Here is a 24,853-nt window from a genome sequence, read left to right as displayed (position 1 = left end):
TAGCTGTGTAGTTTAATCCAGCTGAGCACTTATTGAATTCCTATGTCTCCTAATTCAGTGTTTAGTGCAGGATGTGCTGACATAATGTCCTTTAACTCCATCCCTGCTTTAATTGGGAACACTCGAATAATAAGCCATTTCTAAAAACTGCTTTCTAAATGGTTCTAGTAGTGTTATTTCAACACTAAAGACTGGAAAAGTAACGGTGCCAACAAGTTGACTTTCTCATGTTGTTCCTCAAGACTGGGTCCAGGACAGGACTCCCATCAGAATACAGATTTCCTGCTTATGTTACATTGATTAATAAGAATCTCGTATAAGCCAGAACAAGTGTCTTGAGTGCATTCCTTCCCATAGTTGTCCCTGTTGGCATACTGACAAATCAAAGTTTTACTATCAGAAGCTGTCTGCACTGGTACATTAGCACAACAACAGTATACACTATAGCATTTTACTCTGAAAAATGAGGACACAGCCTGCTGATGAAATGAAACTTGCTGACAGACCTCAAAAAATGAAAGCCCATAAGAGGGGTGGTGGAAGAGGGAAGTCTGTCAGCTACACAGCTAAGACTTTCTTGAAAGGCAGTCAAAAATAAACAGTAGGAAATGTTTGCACAATCTTCTCCAGACACTAAATGTACTCCTGATCAACTATAAGGAAAACAAGTTCCTTTCCAGGGATGTTTGTCATTCATATGGATGCAAACACAGGGGCATGCTTAAATTGTAAGGCACATACAGTCCACAAAGTACTTTCACATATTTTTCTCACTTGGACATTATGACAACCCCATTAGATAGGAAGAGTCAGCATCACTCCACTGTATACAGATGATAAAAATTGAACCAAAGCGAGTCATCCAAGATGAAATAATCAGTAAGTGGCAGCAGAATCAGTACACAGCCAAAACCACATCTCCCAAACTGTGTTAATTCCACTCTACTACTTTCTGTGATCTTGAAAGTTTATTCAGTTGAGTTTTGTAAGTTAATAGGAGATGTATCTCAGATTCTCTTCTGCTTATAGCCAGAGAAATAAATTTGAAAGGAATGATTTATTGCTTTTGATTATATCTTAGTTTCAAGATTGGAGACACAATGACTGAATCAGTCTCCAACTTAAAATTAAAACCTCCAGAGAGTACCACTTCAGCTATGTATTGTCACCAAATTGTGAATTTAGTCACAATTTGAATGTGGAACATTCTTCAAAAACAGCTGGTCTGAACCTCTCAAAATTGCCAATGTTATTAAATACAATGAAGCAGGTTACTAGTCTGGATTAGTGGAGAAGAGAGATATGGCAACTATATGCAATGTATAACTGGATCCTGGATCAGGGACATTACTTCATGAGGTAATTCATGGGAATCTTCCCATTGTGGCATTATGTTGGCACTCAAAAGTTTGGATTTTGGAGCACTTCCAATATAAATTTTCAGATTAGGGAAGCTCAACCTCTGCTACTTGGAAATTTGATAAATGTTATACAGAGTTAGGTTTCAATAAAAATTGTCAAAACGTTAAGTCTTGAGATAGTGTTACTTTACATTGTTATTTCTAGAATGAATGCAGTTGAACCTTCATATCTGAAAGTTCTTCATACTTAGATTCAACCAATTGCTGACTGAAAGTATTTTAAAAATTCTAGAACTTTCCAAGAATTGAAACCTGCATTTTCCATGCATAGAGCACTACACTGAATCCACATGAGTGAAGCAATGTATGGGTACACCCTGCTATATCCTTCTGCATAGATCCTGTCTCTCCGGCACTAGTCGGAGCATTACTTAACCGGCCTCTCATTCTTCTGTTAGGTAGTCAGGCTTATCTTGGTTGTGTATTGAAAATGTATAGACCCTTTTTTCTGTTATTATTTCCTAAACAATATGGTATATTTATACAAAATTTACAGTGCATTAGGTATTGTAAATAATCTATAGATTATTATGTGGGTGGATATGTATAGGTTACATGCAAATACTACACCATGTTATAAAAGGCACTTGGCAGCCATGGGGTTTGATATTCATAGGGTCCTGGGAGCAATCCCCTGCAGTTGAAAATGGACAACTGTACTGAGCTTTTGTTTTAGCAGTATTAATGTAAATAGAAAGGAAAAAAGAAAAATTGAGGACAAAGAAAATTGCACTTCTGTGTTTTCATTTATTAGTTCTTTAGCTAAATTCTAGTCATATTTTAAGAATCATTTCAACCACTATCTACGCAGAAGGTCATAAAGAACTATACCCTCCTGTCTTTCTTCCTTTCTGCTTTGGGATCTTTGTCACCTCACAGTATAATTCATATGATGTTAGGTACGAAGTGAAATGGTTAGAAACTAAGTCCCAAACGAATGTTGCTGGGGAAGCTTTGATGATATTACCAGACATTTCTGGCTAAATGCTGATGGTGGTAGAAAACATTTCCTCTTCCAGCAATCTTTTTACCTCCATTCATGTGCTTGAACATTTTTGTTTTGTAACTGAGGAATGAAATTAAAAAAAAAAAAAGAAAAAAGGAATAAAGGAAGAGTCTAGACACAGGGAGGGAAAATAGAGGCCTCAGTTAGGTGCTCCCTCTTTAGAGCTCTGGTCAGAACTTGACTATCACTAGTAAGTGCTGAAATTCATGTGCTTTTGAAACACTTCCATAAAGAATATTTAGGCCTCTAGGAACAAGAGGACACAGCTAAGGAAGTGAGTAGTGGTACAGAGTAGGAAGAAAAGCCTTCCTTCTGCCTCCTAGTAGAACCAGCCATTTTCAGGTATCTTGAAGAGAGAAACCAGGATGAAAGCAGAGGAGGACCACTACCTGCTGAACACTGGCATTTTCAAGAGGAGGGAAGTTTTTCCGAGTAACTTCTTAGGTATTGGACAGAGGCCAATGGAAATCAGAGTACAAGAGAAAGAAAAAGAAAGACATGACAATGTGACTATAGCTGACAGAATGAGCCATGGACATGTCTGTGGTCTGCTCTGCAGAATTCTGCCTTTATTTTAAGGTAGACTAGCAGTAGCACAAGCTTCGTGTCACAGTGATGTCACACGTAAGAACCACGATCTGTATAATGGCTGGGTTTTATTTTTAGTTCAGGCTCTTAGTAGGGATTTGCTTTTCTGACCAAAATAAACTTCCTGTGCCCTCCGATCATCAGAGAATACAGGAAACAGGCCCTGATGGGAAAATGTCTCCATCTGAGAGTTGAAACACACACAGAGAAACCTGATAAGTTTGGAAGACCATGGAGCTGCAGCCCACACACACATTAAGATGAACAAATTTAGCAAGCATGCATTATTCAGCAGAACATATTAAAAGAAAGAAAACCCTCCAGCAGACACCACTGATAAATGTTTTTAAATAAGGACCATTCTCAGGGCAGTTGTACAGTCATAAGAAAGGACTTCCCAGGATTACGAACATGGGTCTCCAAGCGAGAGGCTGAGGCACAGTGCACACCTCCCACAAGACTCAGAGAAATAAGCACAAACAAGATCAAAATCACCAGCCAAAAAATGAACTCTTCCTAAAGTGCCAGTCCAACATATGACCTAGGATAAGGGAAAAACATCTCAAACCAGACCTCCTTATTTTGAATCCTAGCTCTGCCAACTTTCATCTACATGGTCTCAGGAAAATTATTTAAGCTTAGTACTGCAGTTTCCCCATTTTATAAATGGATATAATAGTATCTGACTCATAGTTTGTTGTAAGAATTAAATGACTTAATCTTTCTAAATTGCCTGGAACACAGGAAGTACTAATGAATGATAGCTTTTATTAGATATTAAATATTGTTGGTTACAAGTAACCAGAAGTTAAATCATCTCAAACATTTTGTTCCTGGGGGAAGACAAGATGTAAATCATAGCATGTTTCCCTATGTCTTTTTTCCTTTTGTTCATTAAATTCAACAATGTATACAATACTATATAAAGTTATTATGTGATCATTGTCAAATAAAGTCAAGACTAGTGTCCTAAGTGAGCCAATCCAATTGAGTAGAAACATTTACAGAAATTTACCTTGTTGTATTCTATTCCTGTTTTGGTATTTTCCTACCAATAGAGCAGCTACACATACCTCCATTATAATACTCTCAACTCAAGAGGGACCATATCAATACCAGGACAGTGACTTTAATCAAAAGCTGCATCCGTATTACCCAAACTAACAGAGTGCTTGGCATTTCAACAAAGGCTACTGGCTGTACCTCCTGTCATATATTCACTTTTATTATAAACAACAAATGCAACGTTAAATTTTGTTTCCAGATCTTTGTCACAAGCCAATAGGAAATGATCTAGAAATTTGCTGAAATTTAAATATATTTACATAGAAAAAGTGGCAACAAAGTATGACTTATTGAACTTGATTTTCCATTTGAAATTCTGTAAAAACTGATATAAACTTGAGACGTTATTGTGTTCTCTGCTTAACTATTTTGACTGACAAGAAAATTAAACCATTTGTCTAAATATCTGCAATGTGGAAGCATATAGAAACTGCCATGGATAAGGAGAATGCTAGAGTAGAATTTCTAAGGATTCCCTTTCTTCGGTCATGTCTGGGTTGCCATTTAGGTATTTGCAAACTTGGGATGTACATGAGACAAGTGTAAGATGCATATAGGGGAAAGAAAGTATCTATCTCTTCTGCCCTTTATTATTTTCTACCATGCTTGAATCTGCTTTCAGTACACAAATTAAGCATATCTAATGCCCCAATGTTAAGATTTGGATTATTTGCTAAGAAGAATCAGAAATATGCTGATTGAGTTTAATGAAAGTTCAGATACCACATGCTCAGTTATCTCTAACTGCAAAACAAACCATCGAAAACAGTGATGTGAAATAATTATCATTTATTGTCCTTATCTATTATAGTTTTGAATGTGGATTGGGTTCAAAAATGGAAGTTTCCATCAGGGTCTCTCATACAGTTTGGGTCATAGGTTGTTGCAGCTGGAGCTGTCTTATGGACTTTCTCGCTCAAACCTCTGGTGATCACTGCTGGCTTACGGGTTCTGACCTCAGCCGAGACTAACTGCCTAAACATCTGCACATGGCTCCTCCATGTGGCCTGGGCTTCCTCACATCAAGGGCTGAATTCCAAGACACAGAGCCAGGCAGCGGCCATATTACCCTGTCTGCCTTAGCCTCAGAAGTCGTCATTGTCACCACATTGTACTTGTTAGAAGTGAGTCACAGCTTTTCAAGATGAAGAAAAGCAGACTCCATCTCCTACATGGAGGGGTGTCAAAGAATTTGTAAATGCATTTTAAAACCACAACAGAAACACGTATGACATTTAAACTTTTCAATAGAGAGAATCTTGACTTATAATTTAATAAGGGAAACAAATCCCAAGATAGCTAAGAAAACAGGAAATTTGGGGTCTTTGGAAAACTAACAAAACTTATATAATATCTGTGTGTGTGTGTGTGTGTGTGTGTGTGTGTGTATATATATATATATATGTGTGTGTAAATATATAAAATATCAACTGAATAAAGCATAAATTCAGACTGATTACTGTTGTCTCACAAAAGAACACATTTTAAATAGATTTCCACTTCTTTAATCTACATGAAGAAAGAAAATAATTTTGAGGAATATATTATTTCTATAAATGGAAAAAATGTGATGATAGATGGTGGCAGGATAAGCAAAAAGAAATGTTTCTGAAGATAAAAAGGCATATTTTATACAAAATTGCTAGTGTAAGCTAACATATAACAGGTACTCAGTAGATACTGATTTCTTCTTCCTTTTACAATTTGTTCAGCATAGATTAGCAAATACATGTGAAATACTTCCTGTTGTGTTTGTGTCCTTTGTCTCTTTTAACCTTTCTAGAATGACTTCGAGTAATTGCCCTAAAATACCCTTAGTCATGATATCGCTAATAAGTGGATGATGACACATAAGGGGGGGTGGGAAGGGTTAGTGTTGGGGTTGGAGTTGGGTTTAGGGAGGGGGACAGGAATGGAGGAAGGAAGGACTGTATAGATGGAGGGGAAGGGTGGGGGGGGGGAGGGAAAAAAATGGCAGAATGAATCAAACAACATTACCCTATGTAAATTTATGATTACACAAATGGTATGCCTTTACGCCATGTACAGACAGAGAAACAACATGTATCCCATTTGTTTACAATAAAAAAAAAAAAATACCCTTAGTCAGATGTTTAATGGATCACCTTTATCAGTAAAATAATTTATAACAAATATGCTTCATACATGCTATCAAATTCAACCAGATTTCTCATTGTTCCTTAAAATTATTTTTTCTAGACCTGTGCTCCTCACTGTTTCTCCTCCTTATCATATTCTTCCTAATTCTCTAGACCTAACAATGCTCTATCCACCATGACTTAGATCTAGGACCCTCAACCACAAGAAAAAATATTTAAATACATTATTTATTATCACAAAGCAAGCAATTGGGTTTTTAGATTTATTTGTATCATGTACTTAGTAGTAAGTGAATGGAAGATTTAAACCTGATTATGTATTGTCACAAAACTTGTATTCTTTGGTTTAATCCATTTTAGGAATGGAAATTTTAAAAAGATATGGAAAATATGAAATGGAACATGGAAAAGTTTAAATCTTTGAAAGTAAAAAAATGAAAGAGGCTTGTGGATAAATTTAAGTGATATTTTAGGTTCTAATGACTAAAAGAAATAGGAAAATAAAAAAATGTTTCTTAAGTTTCAATGAAATTGAGACAATTTTCTAAACAATAGTAGTGAGAGAGAAAAAAAACAAATAAAATAATCACAAATTTTGATAGGAAGGTATATAATCGTGCTAACTTTAGGTAAGTCTTATCAATTAGTTCTTTTCTGAACCCTTCTCCGTTATGTTCATTTGACCATCTCTCTTTAGGCATTCAGACCCTGCAAGGAATTCTTCTTGAAACTTTAGCTCTATGAACTACCTTGAGTCTGATTCACATATTATAGCCCAAGAACTAAAGAAAACTTCTGTCCCAGTTATGTGTTCAATAGCATTAGAATCCAGTGATCCCTTAAATATATTTTAGACTACTAGGGAAGTACTATTTGTATGATCTGAAGAACTTATTGAACAGCATACCTAGAAGCAGACTCTGGCATTTACTCAAAACATGCTGTTCAGGGATTCTGTTAAGTTTGTATCACCTGAGAGGAGCCCAACTGCATCTCCCAGTCTGGAAAATTGCAGTCAAGTCAACTATCATGGCATTGATGCAAATCCTCACACACTGCCTTCTTGAACTAATTAGTATAGAGGTCTTTGTGTCCAAAAATCAACATCAGCTTTGAAAAGCTGACTTAAAAAACAGCATTTTATATTTTATAGCATACAGAAGAACCCTCAAAACAATCAGAAAGGCTTTTTATTAACCAATGAACAAATATATTCAAGCAAGAATGGATGTGTAACATTGTAAGAGAAAAGGGGCCAAATAATAAGAAAATATAGCCCCCAACTATGATGATATTCCAGAAAGGTATAAAATATTAGCCTTAGTTACACTCAAGAAAAAGACAAGCTTTTGCATTAAATAAGAGAAAACTTAGATAATGAGAGCAATAAAACTAAATTACAATAACAAAAATAAAATCAGTGTTGAAAGCATTAAATAACCTGAGACTGGAACATCAAATAAATAGTGGAGAGGAGAAGATGAAAAGGCACATCCAGAAATATGATATGAACCAGACTGATAAAGATGGGAGTTAGTCTACAGTAACAGGCACTCTCCCCACAGAGGGACAAGGATGAAAATCTAGTAAAGAAAACTTACAAATTAAGAAAAGGGTGTCAGATGCCGCTGCCACTGTTGCCCAGGCGTCTTCTCTTGGGGTGCAGCTGTTTGTGACACCACTGTTCCAGGCACCCAGAGATCTTTTCTCCATTCACAACCAACAATACTGCTGAAGCCAATGCTGTTGACACTCCCCGGAGGTCACCTGGAAGTCTTCTCTCTGCAGACACAGCTGCCACCTCTGCCACCACCTCTGCAGATGCTGACCCCCCACCTGCTACCAATGCCACCAACACACTGCAGCTGCTACTGACCCACTGCCTGCTGCCACTAGACTGCCCAGAGGCCCGCTGCCAGGGAGACTCCAGGTTTGTTTGCACGTGGCCACATCCATCTTGGGACACTGACCAAGGTCTGGTGGGTTGGGGTGCCAGCAGGTTTGCTGCCCCAGTCATCTTGGGGCACAACTGCCCCTGGCTGGGGACGCTGGCCAGGATCTGAAGATTCAGTGTCAGGGTGCCTGCAGGTTTGACTGTGCCTGGGGTCTTCCTCCTGGGAATGCTGATGTCCACCACCTAGTTGCTGTTTCTCAGGATTGCTCATCCCTGGTGGTCTCTCTCCAAATTCCTGCAACATTGAGATCTTGGGACTGCAATGTGACCAAACCCTGGTCACAATCTAAGCCCAGATTGGTGAGATAGTGTCTGGGTCTGCCCAGGCTAGTCTAGGCCAGGCAATCTTGTGAGAAGTCAGAGACAGGGCTGAGAAACTTTGGAATGATAACAGAGACAGCTGTTCAACTTTCCATTGAGATTTATTTTATTTTTATTTTTTTCTTTTCTAACATTTCTCTCCACCATGTTTGGAGCAAGGTATTTTTCATGCATCGATTTGTTGAGGATGTGATATATGCATGGTGTTTTGCAGGTCTGTTGTATATTCTTATATTTAATTTTTTCCCTCTTTATATGTATTCTTCCTCTCACTTGTCTATTTTCCTGGATTCTGTTTCCAGGGAATGAAAGATCACTCCGATATAGAGTTGGAGATACAGAAGGAAAAAAAAAAAGAAATCCTTGAAATGAAGGAATCAATAAACCAAATTATAAATTGAATGAAAAGCATCATAAATAGACTAGATCATTTGAAAGATAGAAGCTCAGGCAATATAGACAAAATATTTGATATTGAAAATAAAGTTGACCATGCAGAGAAGATGGTAAGAATCCATGAACAGAACTCCCAAGAATTATGGGATAACAAGAAAACACCAATTTAAGAGTTATCAGGATAGATGAAGGAGCAGAGATGCAAACCAAAAGAATGAACAGTCTTTTCAAATGACATAAAAGCAAAAATTTTCCCAAACCTAAAGAATGAAATGGAAAATCAAATACAAGAGACTTACAGGACCCTGAAAGTACAAAATTACAGAAGACCCACACCAAGACACATTACCATGAGAATGACAAAAACACAAAATAAGGTTAAAAATCATAAAGGCTGTGAGAGAAAAAAAGCAAGTTATATATAGATGGAAACAAATTTGAATCTCATCTGATTTCTCAACCCAGATTCTAAAAGCTAGGAGGTCATGGAACAACATATTTCAAGCTCTGAAAGACAATGACTGTCAAGTAAGAACTTTATCCAGAAAAATTAAGTTTCAGATTTGAAGATAAATAAAAACCTTCCATGGTAAACAAAAGTTAAAAGAATTCACAATTAGAAAGTATGCACTACAGAACATTCTCAACAAAATATTCCATGAGGATGAAGTGAAGGGAAAAAAAAAAGTAGAAACCAGCTAAGGGAGGAACTACACTAAAAGAATAGTCAATTAAAGGAGAAACTAAATCAAAGAAAAAACCACAAATGAACCAAAATGACCAGGAATATAAATCATATTTCAATAATAATGTTCAATATTAATGGCCTAAACTCATCAATTGAAAGACACAGACTGGCAGATTGGATTAAAAAACAAGATCCAACAATATGCTGTCTCCAAGAGACTCACCTCATTGGTAAAGACATCCACAGACTGAAGATGAAAGGATGGGAAAATACATATCACTCATATGGATTGTATAAACAAGCAGGGTTTCCAACTTCATATCAGATAAAGTGGCCTTCGAGTCAAAGTTAATGGGAAAGGACAAAGATGAACATTTCCTTCTACCGACTACATCATCAAAGACATAACAATTATGAATATTTATACTCCAAATGATAGAGCATCTATGTATATCAAACAAACCCTTCTCAATTTCAAGAATCAAATAAACCACAACACAATAATACTGGATTACTTTAACACACCTCTCTCATTACTGGGCAGATCCTCCAAACAAAAATTAAACAAAGAAACTATAGAACTAAGTAATACAATCAATAACTTAGGTTTGACAGACATATATAGAATTATTTTATCCATCAAAGACTCAATACACTTTTTCCTTGGCAGCACATGGATCCTTCTCTAGAATAGATCATATCTTATGCCACAAAGCAACTCTACATAAATACAAAAAAATGGAGAAAATACCTTGCATTCTGTCAGAGCATAAAGGACTGAAATTAGATATCAATGATAAAATAAAAAATAGAAGCTACCTCTAACACACAAAGATTAAATAATACACAATTGAATGACAAATGAATAGTAGAAGAAATCAAGGATGAAATTTTAAAAAATACTTAGAGATAATGAGAATACTGATACAACTTACCCAAATCTCTGTAACACTATGAAGACAGTACAAAGAGGAAAGTTTATTGCACTGAGTTCGTACATTAAGAGAATAAAAAGTAAACAAATAAATGACCTAACATTACATCTCAAAGCCCTAGAAAAAGAAGAATAAATCAACACCAAAACAGGAAATGATTGAAATCAATGAAAGTGAAACAAAAGAAGCAATTGAAAAAATTGACAACACAAAAAGTTGGTTCTTTGAAAAAATTAATAAAAATTGATAAACTCCTAGGAACACTAATGAAGAGAAAAAGAAAATCCAAATTACTAAAATACAGGATGAAAAAAGAAAGATCACAATGGACACTATTGACATACAGAAGATACTTAGAAACTATTTTGAAAATTTGTGGATCCAAGATGGTGGTCTAGAGGGTGACTGCATCTCCAGTCGCTCCAGAACCCAGGATTCAAGAAGGGGAGGCATTGAGAGACTCGGACTAAAAGAGAGCCACGGGGTGAGTCTCCCCCACCGGGTGAAGCTCGGCCTGGGTGGCAGGCCCGGATAGAGGCGGCTTATCAGAGCAGGGCAAGGCAGCTAGAGTCTTCCCCAGGTAGCTCTGCTCACTCTGGCGGTGGGCTCCTCCCACATGGCCAGCTTCTTGGAGCAGGCCACCCAGTGAGAGCCTTTCTGCACAGAACCAGCTCCAAGTCCCGCCAGCGGCGAGCTCTGGCCCACAGGCAGCTTCAGGGACCAGGACAGGGCAGCCAGGGACTTTCCAAGCAACCCGGGTACCTCCGGTGGGAGGTGACTTTCAAGGCTAGCATCTCGGAGCAGACAGCCCAGTGAGAGCCTTTTTGCACAGAGCCAGCTCCAAGCCCTGGAACCAGTAGCGGGCTAGGGGCAGCTTTCTTCAGAGTACTACATTATCAAGTTCCTCCAAGACTTCAGGCTACTGAAGGCTGGGAGGTGATACACTGGAAATCTACAGGGACAATATAAGCCAATAGAGGAAATCTGCAATATCTCAGAGTCCCATTGACATCTGACCAATATGAGAAAACAAGGGAAGAAAATGTCCCAAACAAACCTAGATACTGTATCAATAAAACCCAGTGACAGCACAGCAGAAGAAATGTCAGAAAGGGAGTTCAGAATGTACATAATTAAAAAGATCAGGGAAGCAAATGAGGAGATGAAAGAGCAAATGCAGGCATTGAAGGAGGAGATGAAAGAGCAAATGCAGGCATTAAATGATCACACCAATCAACAGTTAAAAGACCAAATACGGGAAGCAAGAGGTCATTTCAATAAAGAGTTAAAGATACTGAAAAAAAAACAAACAAACAGAAATCCTTGAAATGAAGGAAACAATAAACCAAGTTAAAAACTCCATAGAAAGCATAACAAATAGGATAGAACACCTGGAAGACAGAACCTCAGACATTGAAGACAAATTATTTAATCTTGAAAACAAAGTTGGTCAAACAGAGAAGATGGTAAGAAATCATGAACAGAATCTACAAGAATTATGGGATATCATGAAAAGGCCAAATTTAAGAATTATTGGGATTGAGGAAGGCTTAGAGAAACAAACCAAAGGAATGAACAATCTATTCAATGAAATAATAACAGAAAATTTCCCAAATCTGAAGAATGAAATGGAAAACCAAATACAAGAGGCTTATAGGACTCCAATACAAAATTACAACAGACCCACACCAAGGCACACTATTATGAAAATACCTAACATACAAAATAAAGACAGAATTTTAAAGGCCGCGAGAGAAAAGAATCAAATTACATTCAGGGGAAAACCAATAAGAATATCAGCAGATTTTTCAGTTCAGACCCTAAAAGCTAGAAGGGCCTGGAACAACATTTACCAAGCACTGAAAGAAAATGGATGCCAACCAAGAATCTTATACCCAGCAAAACTTACTTTCAGATTTGACGATGAAATAAGATCCTTCCATGATAAACAAAAGCTAAAGGAATTTACAAAAAGAAAGCCAGCATTACAGAACATTCTCAGCAAAATATTCCATGAGGAAGAGATGAAAAACAACAATGCAAATCAGCAACAGGAGGAACTAGCCTAAAGGAATAGCCAAATAAAGGAGAAACTAAATCATGTCAAAAAACAAAAATGAGTCAAATGACTGGGAATACAAATCATATCACAATAATAACCCTGAATGTTAATGGTCTGAACTCATCAATCAAAAGACATAGACTGGCAGATTGGATTAAAAAGAAAAATCCAACAATATGCTGCCTGCAAGAGACTCATCTATAGAAAGAGATACCCATAGACTAAAGGTGAAAGGATGGGAAAAAACATACCATGTACACGGACACAGCAAAAAAGCTGGAGTATTCATCCTCATTTCAGATAATGTGGACTTCAAACCAAAACTAGTCAGAAGGGATAAAGAAGGACATTACATACTGCTTAAGGGAAGCATAAATCAGCAAGACATAACAATCATAAATATCTATGCCCCAAACATTGGCTCATCCACGTACGTCAAACAAATCCTTCTCAATTCCAGAAATCAAATAGACCACAACACAATAATACTAGGCGATTTTAACACACCTCTCTCACCACTGGATAGATCTTCCAAACACAAATTGAATAAAGGAACCATAGATCTCAACAACACAATCAACAATTTAGACTTAACGGACATATATAGAATATACCATCCAACAAAGAATGAATACACTTTCTTCTCAGCAGCACATGAATCCTTCTCTAAAATAGACCATATTTTATGCCACAAAGTTACTGTTAGCAAATACAAGAAGATACAGATACTACCTTGTACTCTATCATATCATAATGGATTGAAATTAGAAATAAATGACAGAATAAAAAACAGAAACTTCTCCAATACCTGGAGATTAAATAATACACTATTATATGATGAGTGGATAACAGATGACATCAGGAGGGAAATAAAAAATTTCTTAGAAGTAAACGAGAACAAAGACACATCATATCAAAATCTCTGGGACACTATGAAAGCAGTACTTAGAGGAAGATTTATTTCATGGGGCACATTCAGCAAAAGAAGTAGAAATCAGCAAATAAACGACTTAACACTAAACTCAAAGCCCTAAAAAAAGAAGAGCAGACCAACACCAAAAGTAGTAGAAGACAGGAAATAGTTAAAATCAGAGCCGAAATCAACGAAATTAAAACAAAAGAAACAATTGAAAAAATTTACAAAATAAATAGTTGGTTCTTTGAAAAAAATAAACAAAATTGATAAACCCTTAGCCACACTGATAAAGAGAAAGAGGGAGAAAATTCAAATTACTAAAATTCAGAATGAACAAGGAAACATCACAACAGACACGAGTGAAATACAAAACATAATTAGAAGCTATTTTGAAAATCTATACTCCACCAAAACAGAAAACCTCGAAGACATCAACAAGTTTCTAGAGACATATGAATTACCTAAACTGAACAAGGAGGACATACACAACTTAAATAAATCAATTTCAAGCAATGAAATAGAAGAGGTCATCAAAAGTCTACGAACAAAGAAAAGTCCGGGACCAGATGGGTTCTCAGCCGAGTTCTACAAAACCTTTAAAGAAGAGCTCATTCCAATACTCCTCAAAGTGTTCCATGAAATAGAAGAGGAGGGAACCCTCCCAAACTCATTCTATGAAGCCAATGTCACCCTGATACCTAAACCAGACAGAGACACATCGAGGAAAGAAAATTACAGATCAATATCCTTTTAATGAACATCGACGCAAAAATTCTCAACAAAATTTTAGTAAATCACATACAAAAATATATTAAAACCCTAGTGCACCATGATCAAGTGGGTTTCATCCCAGGGATGCAAGGTTGGTTCAACATCAGGAAATCAATAAATGTCATTCACCATATCAACAAACTTAAAGTTAAGAATCACATGATTATTTCAATAGATGCAGAAAAAGCCTGCGATAAAATACAGCACCCCTTTCAAGCTCAAAACACTAGAAAAAATTGGGCTAGGGGAAACATTCCTTAACATTATAAAGGCCATCTACACTAAGCCCATGGCCAATATCATTCTAAATGGTGAAAAAATGAAAGCATTCCCCCTAAAAACTGGAACAAGGCAGGGATGCCCTCTTTCACCATTTCTATTCAACATCATCCTTGAATCTCTGACCAGAGCAATTAGACAAACCAAAGAAATTAAAGGGATACGAATTGCCAAAGAAGAACTCAAACTATCCCTGTTCGCTGATGACATGATTATATATAGAGAGGAACCTGGAAATTCCACCAGAAAACTTTTAGAACTCATAAGTGAATTCAGTAAAGTAGCAGGTTACAAGATCAATGCTCATAAATCCAATGCATTTTTATACATAAGTGATGAATCTTCAAAAAGAGAAATAAGGAAAACTACCCCATTCACAATAGCATCAAAAAAATAAAATACTTGGGAATCAATCTCACAAAAGAGGTGAAAGACCTCTACAATGAGAACTACACAACACTAAAGAAAGAAAATAAAGAAAACCTTAGAAGATGGAAAGATCTCCCATGATCTTGGATAGGAAGAATTAATATTGTCAAAATGGCCATACTACCAAAAGTCCTATACAGATTCAATGCAATTCTAATTAAAATCCCAACAATGTACCTTACAGAAATAGAACAAGCAATCATGAAATTCATCTGGAAGAATAAGAAACCCAGAATTGCTAAAGCAATCCTTCGCAGGAAAAATGAAGCAGGGGGTATTGCAATACCAGAACTTCAACTGTACTAGAAAGCAATAGTAACAAAAACGGCATGGTATTGGTACCAAAATAGACAGGTAGATCAATGGTACAGAATAGAGGACATGGTCACAAACCCAAATAAATATAATTTTCTCATACTAGACAAAGGGGACAAAAATATGCAATGGAGAAAAGATAGCCTCTTCAACAAATGGTGCTGGGAAAATTGGAAATCCATATGCAACAGAATGAAACTAAACCCATATCTCTCACCGTGCACGAAACTAAACTCAAAATGGATTAAGGACCTCAGAATCAGACCAGAGACTGTGCATCTTATAGAAGAAAAAGTAGGTTCAGATCTTCAACATGTCGGCTTAGGACCAGACTTCCTCAACAGGACTCCCATAGCACAAGAAATAAAAGCAAGAATCAATAACTGGGATAGATTCTAACTAAAAAGCTTTCTCTCAGCAAGGGAAACTATCAGCAATGCGAAGAAAGAGCCTACAGAGTGGGAGAAAATCTTTGCCAATCATACTTCAGATAGAGCACTGATCTCCAGAATCTATAAAGAACTCAAAAAACTCAACACCAAGACTACAAATAACCCAATTGACAAATTGTCTAAGGAAATGAACAGAAACTTCACAGAAGAAGACCTACAAACAATCAACAAACATATGGAAAAATGTTCAACATCTCTAGTAATAAGAGAAATGCAAATCAAAACCACCCTAAGATTCCATCTCACCCCAATCAGAATGGCGATTATCAAGAATACAAGCAACAACAGGTGTTGGCGAGGATGTGGGGAAAAAGGTACACTCATACATTGCTGGTGGGGTTGCAAATTAGTGCAGCCACTCTGGAAGGCAGTATGGAGATTCCTTAGAAAACTTGGAATGGAAACACCATTTGACCCAGCTATCCCACTTCTTGGCCTATACCCAAAGGACTTAAAATCAGCATACTACAGAGATACAGCCACATCAATGTTCATAGCTGCTCAATTCACCATAGCCAGATTGTGGAACCAACCTAGATGCCCTTCAGTTGATGAATGGATAAAGAAACTGTGGCATATATATACAATGGAATATTACTCAGCCATAAAGAATGATAAAATTATGGCATTTGCAGGCAAATGGACGAAATTGGAGAATATATGCTAAGTGAGATAAGCCAATCTCAAAAAACCAAAGGAAGAATGATCTCGCTGATAAGTGGATGATGATACATAATGGGGCGTGGGAGGGGTTAGTTTTAGGGTTAGAGTTAGGGTTAGGGAGGGGGGCAAGAATGGGGGAAGGAAGGACTGTATAGAGGGAAAAGAGGGATGGGACGGGTGGGGGGAAGGGGAAAAATAACAGAATGAATCAACCAACATCACCCTATGTAATTTTATGATTACACAAATGGTATGCCTTTACTCTATGTACAAACAGAGAAACAACATGTATCCCATTTGTTTACAATAAAAAAAAAAAAACCTTAGAAGATGGAAAGATCTCCCATGTTCCTGGATAGGCAGAATTAATATTGTCAAAATGGCCATACTACCTAAAGTGCTATACAGATTCAATGCAATTCCAATTAAAATTCCAATGATGTACCTTACAAAAATAGAGCACCAATCATGACATTCATCTGGAAGAATAAAAAACCCAGAATAGCTAAAGCAATTCTCAGTAGAAAGAGCGAAGCAGGGGGTATCGCAATACCAGATCTTCAACTCTATTACAAAGCAATAGTAACAAAAATGACATGGTATTGGTACCAAAATAGACAGGTAGATCAATGATACAGAATAGAGGACATGGACACAAACCCAAATAAACAATTTTCTCATACTAGACAAAGGGACCAAAAATATGTAATGGAGAAAAGATAGCCTCTTCAACAAATGGTGCTGGGAAAACTGGAAAACCATATGCAACAGAATGAAATTAAACCCCTATCTCTCACCCTGCACAAAACTCAACTCAAAAGGATCAAGGACCTCAGAATCAGACCAGAGACCCTGCATCTTATAGAAGAAAAAGTAGGTCCAAATCTTCAACTCATTGGCTTAGGATCAGACTTCCTTAATAGGAAGTCCCATAGCACAAGAAATAAAAGCAAGAATCAACAACTGGGATAGATTCAAACTAAAAAGCTTTCTCTCAGCAAAGGAAATTATCAGTAATGTGAAGAGAGAGCCTACAGAGTGGGAGAATACCTTTGCCACTCATACTTCAGATAGAGCACTAATTTCCAGAATCTATAAAGAACTCAAAAAACTCTACAGGAAGAATACAAATAATCCAATCAACCAATGGGCTAAGGAAATGAACAGAAACTTCACAGAAGAAGATGTACAAGCAATCAACAGATATATGAAAAAATGTTCAATGTCTCTAGTAATAAGAGAAACACAAATCAAAACTACCCTAACATTCCATCTCACCCCAATTAGAATGGCAATTATCAAGAATACAAGCAACAACAGGTGTTGGCGAGGATGTGGGGAAAAAGGTACACTCAATTACATTGCTGGTGGGGTTGCAAATTAGTGCAGCCACTCTGGAAAGCAGTATGGAGATTCCTCAGAAAGCTTGGAATGGAACCACCATTTGATCTAGCTATCCCACTCCTTGGCCTATACCCAAAGGACTTAAAATCAGCATACTACAGAGATACAGCCACATCAATGTTCACTGCTGCTCAATTCACCATAGCCAGCTTGTGGAACCAACCTAGATGCCCTTCAATTGATGAATGGATTGATGAATGTGGCATATATATACAATGGAATATTACTCTGCCATGAAGAATGATAAAATTATGGCATTTGCAGGCAAATGGATGAAATTGGAGAATATCATGCTAAGTGAGATAAGCCAATCTCAAAAAAACCAAAGGACAAATGATCTCACTGATAAGCAGATGATGACACATAATGGGGGATGAGAGGGGTTTAAGAATGGAGGAAGGAGGGACTGTATAGAGGGAAAAGAGGGGTGGGAGGGGTGGGGGGAAGGGAAAAAAATAACAGAATGAATCAAACAACATTACCCTATGTAAATTTATGATTACACAAATGGTATGCCTTGACTCCATGTACAAATAGAGAGACAACATGTATCCCATTTGTTTACAATAAAAAAAGAATATAAAATATAATTATAAAAAAAGAAAGAAAATTTGTACTCCAATAAAATAGAAAATATTGAAAACATTGACAAATTTCCAGACATATGACCTACCTAAATTGAATCAGGAGGTCATACACAATTTAAATAGAACAATTTCAAGTAATGAAATAGAAAATGTTATCAAAAGTCTACCAATTAAGTAAATACCAGGATCAGATGGATTCTCAGTTGAGTTCTACAAAACTTTCAAACAGGAATTAATGCCGATACTCCTCAATGCATTCCATGAAATAGAAAAGGAGGAAACCCTTCCAAACTCATTCTATGAGGCTAATACCATCCTGATACCAAAACCAGACAAAGATACATTGAGGAAAGAAAATTTCAGACCAATATCCCTGATGAACATAGATACAAATAATCTCAATAAAATTTATGCAAATTGCATACAAAAACATATTAAAAATATAGTGCACCATGTTCAAATGGGGTTTATCCACAGATGCAGGGTTGGTTCAACATATGAAAAACAATAAACATAATTCATCACATAAATAGACTTAAAAACAAGAATCATACGATCATCTCAATAGATGTAGAAAAAGCATTTGTCAAAATATAGCCCCCTTTCATGTTCAAAACACTAGAAAAACTAGGGATAGTAGGAACATACCTCAACATCACAAAGTCATATATGCTAAACCCAAGACCAACATCATTCTAAATGGAGAAAAATTGAAAGAATCCCCTCTAAAAAATGAAGCAAGACAGGGATGCCCTCTTTCACCACTTTTAGTCAGCATCATCCTTGAAACTCTAGCCAGAGCAATTAGAAGAAAGAAATTAAAGGTATACAAATAGGTAAAGAAGAACTCAAACTATCACTATTTGCTGATGACATGATTCTATATTTAGAAAATCCAAAAAATTTCAAGAAATAATACATGAATTCAAGAAAGCAGCAGGATAGAAAATCAATATCTATTAATCAACACATTCCTATACATCAGTAGGGAATCTACTGAAAGAGAAACAAAGAAACCTATCCTGTTCACAGTAGCCTCAAAACAAAAAATAAAATACTTGGGAAACAATATAACAACAGGGGTGAAAGACCTCTACAATGAAAACTACAGAACACTAAAGAAGGAAATTAAAGATGGCCTTAAAAGATGGAAAGACTTCCCATGTTCCTGGATAGACAGAATTAATATTGTCAAAATGACCATACTACCAAAAGCTTTATGCAATTCCTATTAAAATCCCAATGACATTCTTCATAGAAATAGAAAAAGCAATCATGAAATTCACTTGGAAAAATAAGAGACCTAGCAAGGAAAGTGAAGCAGAAGGCATCACAATATCAGACCTCAAACTATACTACAGAACTATAGTAATAAAAACTGCATGGTATTGGCACCAAAACAGACATAGATCAATGGTACAGAATAAAAGACACAGAGACAAATTCACATAAATACAGTTATCTCATACTTCTAGACAAAGACCCAAAAACATTCAGTGGAGAAAAGATAGCCTATTCAACAAATGGTGCTGGGAAAAATGGAAAGGCACATGTAACAAAATGAAATTAAATCTTTATCTCTCACCCTGCACAAAACTCAACTCAAAGTGGACTTAGGCACTATAACAGAGACCCTGTGACTACTAGAAGAAAAAGTAGGCCCAAATCTTCACCATGTCAACCTAGGATCTGACAAGACCCTAAATCACAAGAAGTTAAATCAAAAATCAATAAATGGGATAGATTTAAACTAAAGAGCTTCTTCTCAGCAAAAGAAACAATCAATAATGGGAAGAGAGAGCCTACGGATTGGAAGAAAATCTTTACCACATGCACCACAGATAAAGCATTAATCTCTAGGATATTTAAAGAACTCAAAAAACTTAACACCAAAAAAAAAAAACTGAATTAATAAATGGGCTAAAAACTGAACAGACATTTCACAGAAGAAGATATACAATCAACAAATATATGAAAAAATGTTGAACATCTCTAGCGAAATGCAAATCAAAACTACTCCAAGATTTCATCTCACTCCAATCAGAATAGCAATTATCAAAAATACAAGCAACAATAAATATTGGCAAGGATGTGAGAAAAACAGTATATTCATACACAGATAGTGGGAATCTAAATTGGCACAACCATTCTGGAAAGTAGTATGGAGATTCCTCAGAAAACTGGAAATGGAACCACCATTTGACCCAGCTATCCCACTCCTTAGTTTATACCCAAAGGACTTAAAATCAGCATACTACAGTGATGCAGCCCCATCAATGTTTACAGCAGCTCAACTCACAATAACTAAACTATGGAACCAACCTAGGTGTCCATCAACAGATGATTAGATAAAGAAAATGTCATACACACACACACACACACACACACACACACACACACACTGGAATATTATTCAGCTTTAAAGAAGAATGAAATCATTTCAGTTGCTGATAAATGGATGGTGCTGGAGAATATTATGCTAATTAAAATAAGCCAAACCCCCCCAAATTAAAGGTCAAATGTTTTCTCTGATATGTGGATGCTAATTCACAATAGGGGTCAGGGGGCACTAGGGAAGAATAGAGTTACCTTAGATTGGGTAGAGGAGAGTGAAGTAAGGGGAAGGGGTATGGGGATAGGAAGAATAGTAGAGTGAAACATATTATTACTTCATGTACATATATACTTCATGACCAATGTGATCCTACAATATGTACAATTAGAAGAATGAGAAATTATACTCCATTTATGTATGATTTATCAAAATTTATAAATTGCATTCTACTATCATGTATAACTAATTAGAACAAATAAAAATTTTAAAAAGAGCAAATCAAAAAAGAAAAGCCTGTCAAAATGAAAATTAAGAATTCATTTAATATTTGAGCAAATGAACCAGGATTAATATCAAAACATGAACAACTGAAAATTTACATTTTAAGGATGAAGAATACATTCAGCAACCATCCATATATATTGGAAAAGACACTATGGTACCAAAAAAATTCTTCTATTAGGATTTGGGGGAAAAAGACCCTGCCACAAATATTATATGCCTAGTCAATCTGATAAATTCAGATATGAAATGAAGAAAATTTAGATGGGATTCCCAAGTATTTATTTGTTTTATACACTATTGTTTTATACACTATTTGTTTTATACACTATTTATCAGAATAAGAACAGAATTCAAGCAATCACTGAAGACTGGGAAGATGTGGTGGTAAGAAACTGGTAGTAAGAATAGAATACAGAAAGATAAATAATATCACTATTTTTATGCCTATTATAATAAAAATGAAAATTTTCTATTAAAATGATTATGTAAAAATTGATGTGATTTGTATTAGAAGATGAAATAGCAATCTGAAATCAAAATTCTAAAGTACTGTGTTCCTAATATTTCATTAAAGGCTATAAACAACTGATACTTTAATTATTAGATTACTACAGATATATGATAATTGAGACCAAATGTTTATCTTCTAAATCACTGAAAGAAATAAAAGCATGTAAATCAATTTCTAAAAACATAAGTGTTAAGTAATTTTTAAATGGCAGTAATAAAATGGATCATAACACAGGTTGATAAAAATCAGACACCAGATAAATCAGACTGACTCAAAAAAACAGCATTTTATATTTTATAGCATACAGAAGGACACTCAAAACAATCAGAAAGGCTTTTCATTAGCCAGTGAACAATTATATTCAAACAAGAATGGATGTGACATTATTAAAGTAGAATTAAGATAGAAAACCTTAAACCAGGAAAAGTGCTTTAGTCAGCTATTTCACTGCTGTGACTAAATGACCTGACCAGCACATCTGTAAAGGAGGAATGGTTTATGTGAGGGCTCACAGTTTCAGATAACTTAGTCCATAGAAAGCCAGCTCCATTCCTGGGCTCAAGGTGAGGCAGAACAACATGGCAGAAGAGCGTGACAGAGGGAAGCAGCCTGCATCATCAGGAAACAGAGAGACAGAGTCTCCACTCTTCAGATACAAAATACATACCCCAAAGCCTCACCCCAATTCCCATATCCTCCAGTCACACCCTACCACTTTAATTAATCCCATCAGGGATTATTCACTGATTAGATTAAGACTCCTACACCCCAATCATTTCTCTTCTGCACCTTCCTACATTGTCTCACTTGTGAGCTCTTGTGGGGAGGGACACCTCACTTCCAAAACATAACAAAGAGTTTTGCTTTTCATTGAAAAAAGTCAGAGCACTGAACCTTTAAGCTAAGGAAAATTAATAGAAATACAAATGAAACTAGATTTTAAAAATTCTACCAGCCCATGATAAATAATGGGATTGAAATGTATTGAATAGGAGAACCTTTGAATACAGGGATATCAAATTGTTTCTTTGTCCAGACAATCCCTTCTTTTGAAATATTCATGGATCATCTACAAACACTGATTAAATGTGACACATATTAATGATAGAAACATTATTCAAATAATTTATTATAACATTTTTACATCACAAAAAAAGACTGAGGTTGGCAACGTGTGTGAAAACTAGCTAAATAAATAAATGGGAGAGAATTCTTTTTACATCACTGAACACTCTCTGAAGCACTATCAAGGGAATAATGCAGAAGGATTACTCAGAAAATAATCAAAAGGAATATTACATAGTGTTTTAGTCAAGTTTTTCACTGCTGTGAATAAAATATTTGACCAGGACCATTTTAGGGTGGGGGAGGAGTTTATTTGAGGACTCATGATTTCAGAGGTCTTAGTTCATAGACAACTGGCTCCATTCCTCGGGGCTCAAGGTGAGGCAGAACATCATGGCCAAGAGTGTGGCAGAGGGAAGTGACTCACAGGATAATCAGAAAGCAAAGAGAGTCCACTCCCCAGATACAAAATATATACCCCAAAACCATGTCCCAAGTCCCACCTCCTCCATCCACACCCTACCTGTCTTCAGCTACCACTCAGTTAATCCCTATCAGGGGATTAATTCACTAATTGGGTTAAGACTCTCACAAACCAATTATTTCTCCTTTGAACCTTCCTGCATTGTCTCACACGTCAGCTTTTGGGGGACACCTCACATCCAAACCAAAATATATAGCAAATCTGTATATTTTTTACTATGGTCAGAAATAAATATATGTGCTAAAATATTTCATTATAAAAATGAAAAAACTTAGAAAACCAAGATTTAGAAAAAGAACAAAATGTTAATCTGAGAAAATATGAAAAAGGAAATAATAAAAGAGTAATAAATTAATTGCCAAACACTGGAAGTAGAATTAATAAATTAATCCAAGAATGAGGGAGAGCATTAGCATAATAAATGAACTTCTAGAAAGGCTAACAAAAAAAAAGAATAAAGGGAATTAACATAAAAAAGAATAAAGGGAATTAAAATTTGAATATGAACGTGTGGATATAAAATTTTTTAACTATAAGCAAAATCTATGCAAAAAGCAATGAAAAAATCTTATGAATACAGATGGAAAAATTTTTAATTAGTATTCCATTACTCACAGGGCATAATTAATTTTATTAGAAAATATATATGAAGATAAAGAAATAATTTATAGGTATAACAAAATAAATAATTATATTGATATAAATGCAAAAAACCATTCTCCAGATTCAAGATCCATTCCAAATAATGATAAAAATTTGTGGAATAGAAGAATATTTTATGATCATCAAAAAATCTTTATTCAGAACAAATAATTAACATTATGTATATGTATGATTTAGTATGTGTTATTTCTAATAAAGTAAGTAGAATTGATATATTTTTCTATATATTTTATGGGTAATTGTTTTGATGATCAAATTAACAAGACATGAATAAATAAAAGAAATTATTAAAAAGAAAAGTAAAATTATATGTAAATATCTGCATATGGTTGATTACATTCCTAGAAAATCTAAAAGAATCAACTATAATCTGTTAGAATTAAACAATTTAGCTCAGCAACAGAGGAAGCCTTTCCAAATTAAAAAAAAAAAAAAAACCTCCAATACATACCTGTTTTAAATGTTCTTTAAATATGACCCATAGCTACGGGAAGGCAGTAATAAATTACTGTTTATGAATCCTTTAAAAAAATTAGAACACTGCATTAGTTTCCTCTGTTTAACAAATCGCTTCCAACATAGTGATTTAAGACAACAGGAATTGGTTCTTTCACAGTTCTGGAGGCAGGAAGTCTGAAACTAGGGTGTCAGCAAGGCCATGCTCCCTGGGATCACTAAAGAAGAATCCTTCCTTGCCTCTGCATACTTCTGGTGATGGACAGCAACCCTTGGCATTCCTGGGCAACAAGCTTCATCTCTCCAATTTCTGCCTTCGCCTTCACTCAGCATTCTTCCCTCTGTGTGTGTATGCATCTCACACACAGTCGCTTTTTATGAAGACACAAGTTACTGGATTTAAGGTCCACTCCAATCCAGTATGACCTCAACTTGATTTGATTTTGTCTGCAAAGACCATATT

Source organism: Sciurus carolinensis, chromosome 14 (assembly GCF_902686445.1).
Source record: "Sciurus carolinensis chromosome 14, mSciCar1.2, whole genome shotgun sequence".
NCBI lineage: Eukaryota > Metazoa > Chordata > Mammalia > Rodentia > Sciuridae > Sciurus > Sciurus carolinensis.
The sequence above is the reverse complement of the archived record's forward strand: the minus strand, read 5'-3'. Positions refer to the sequence as shown.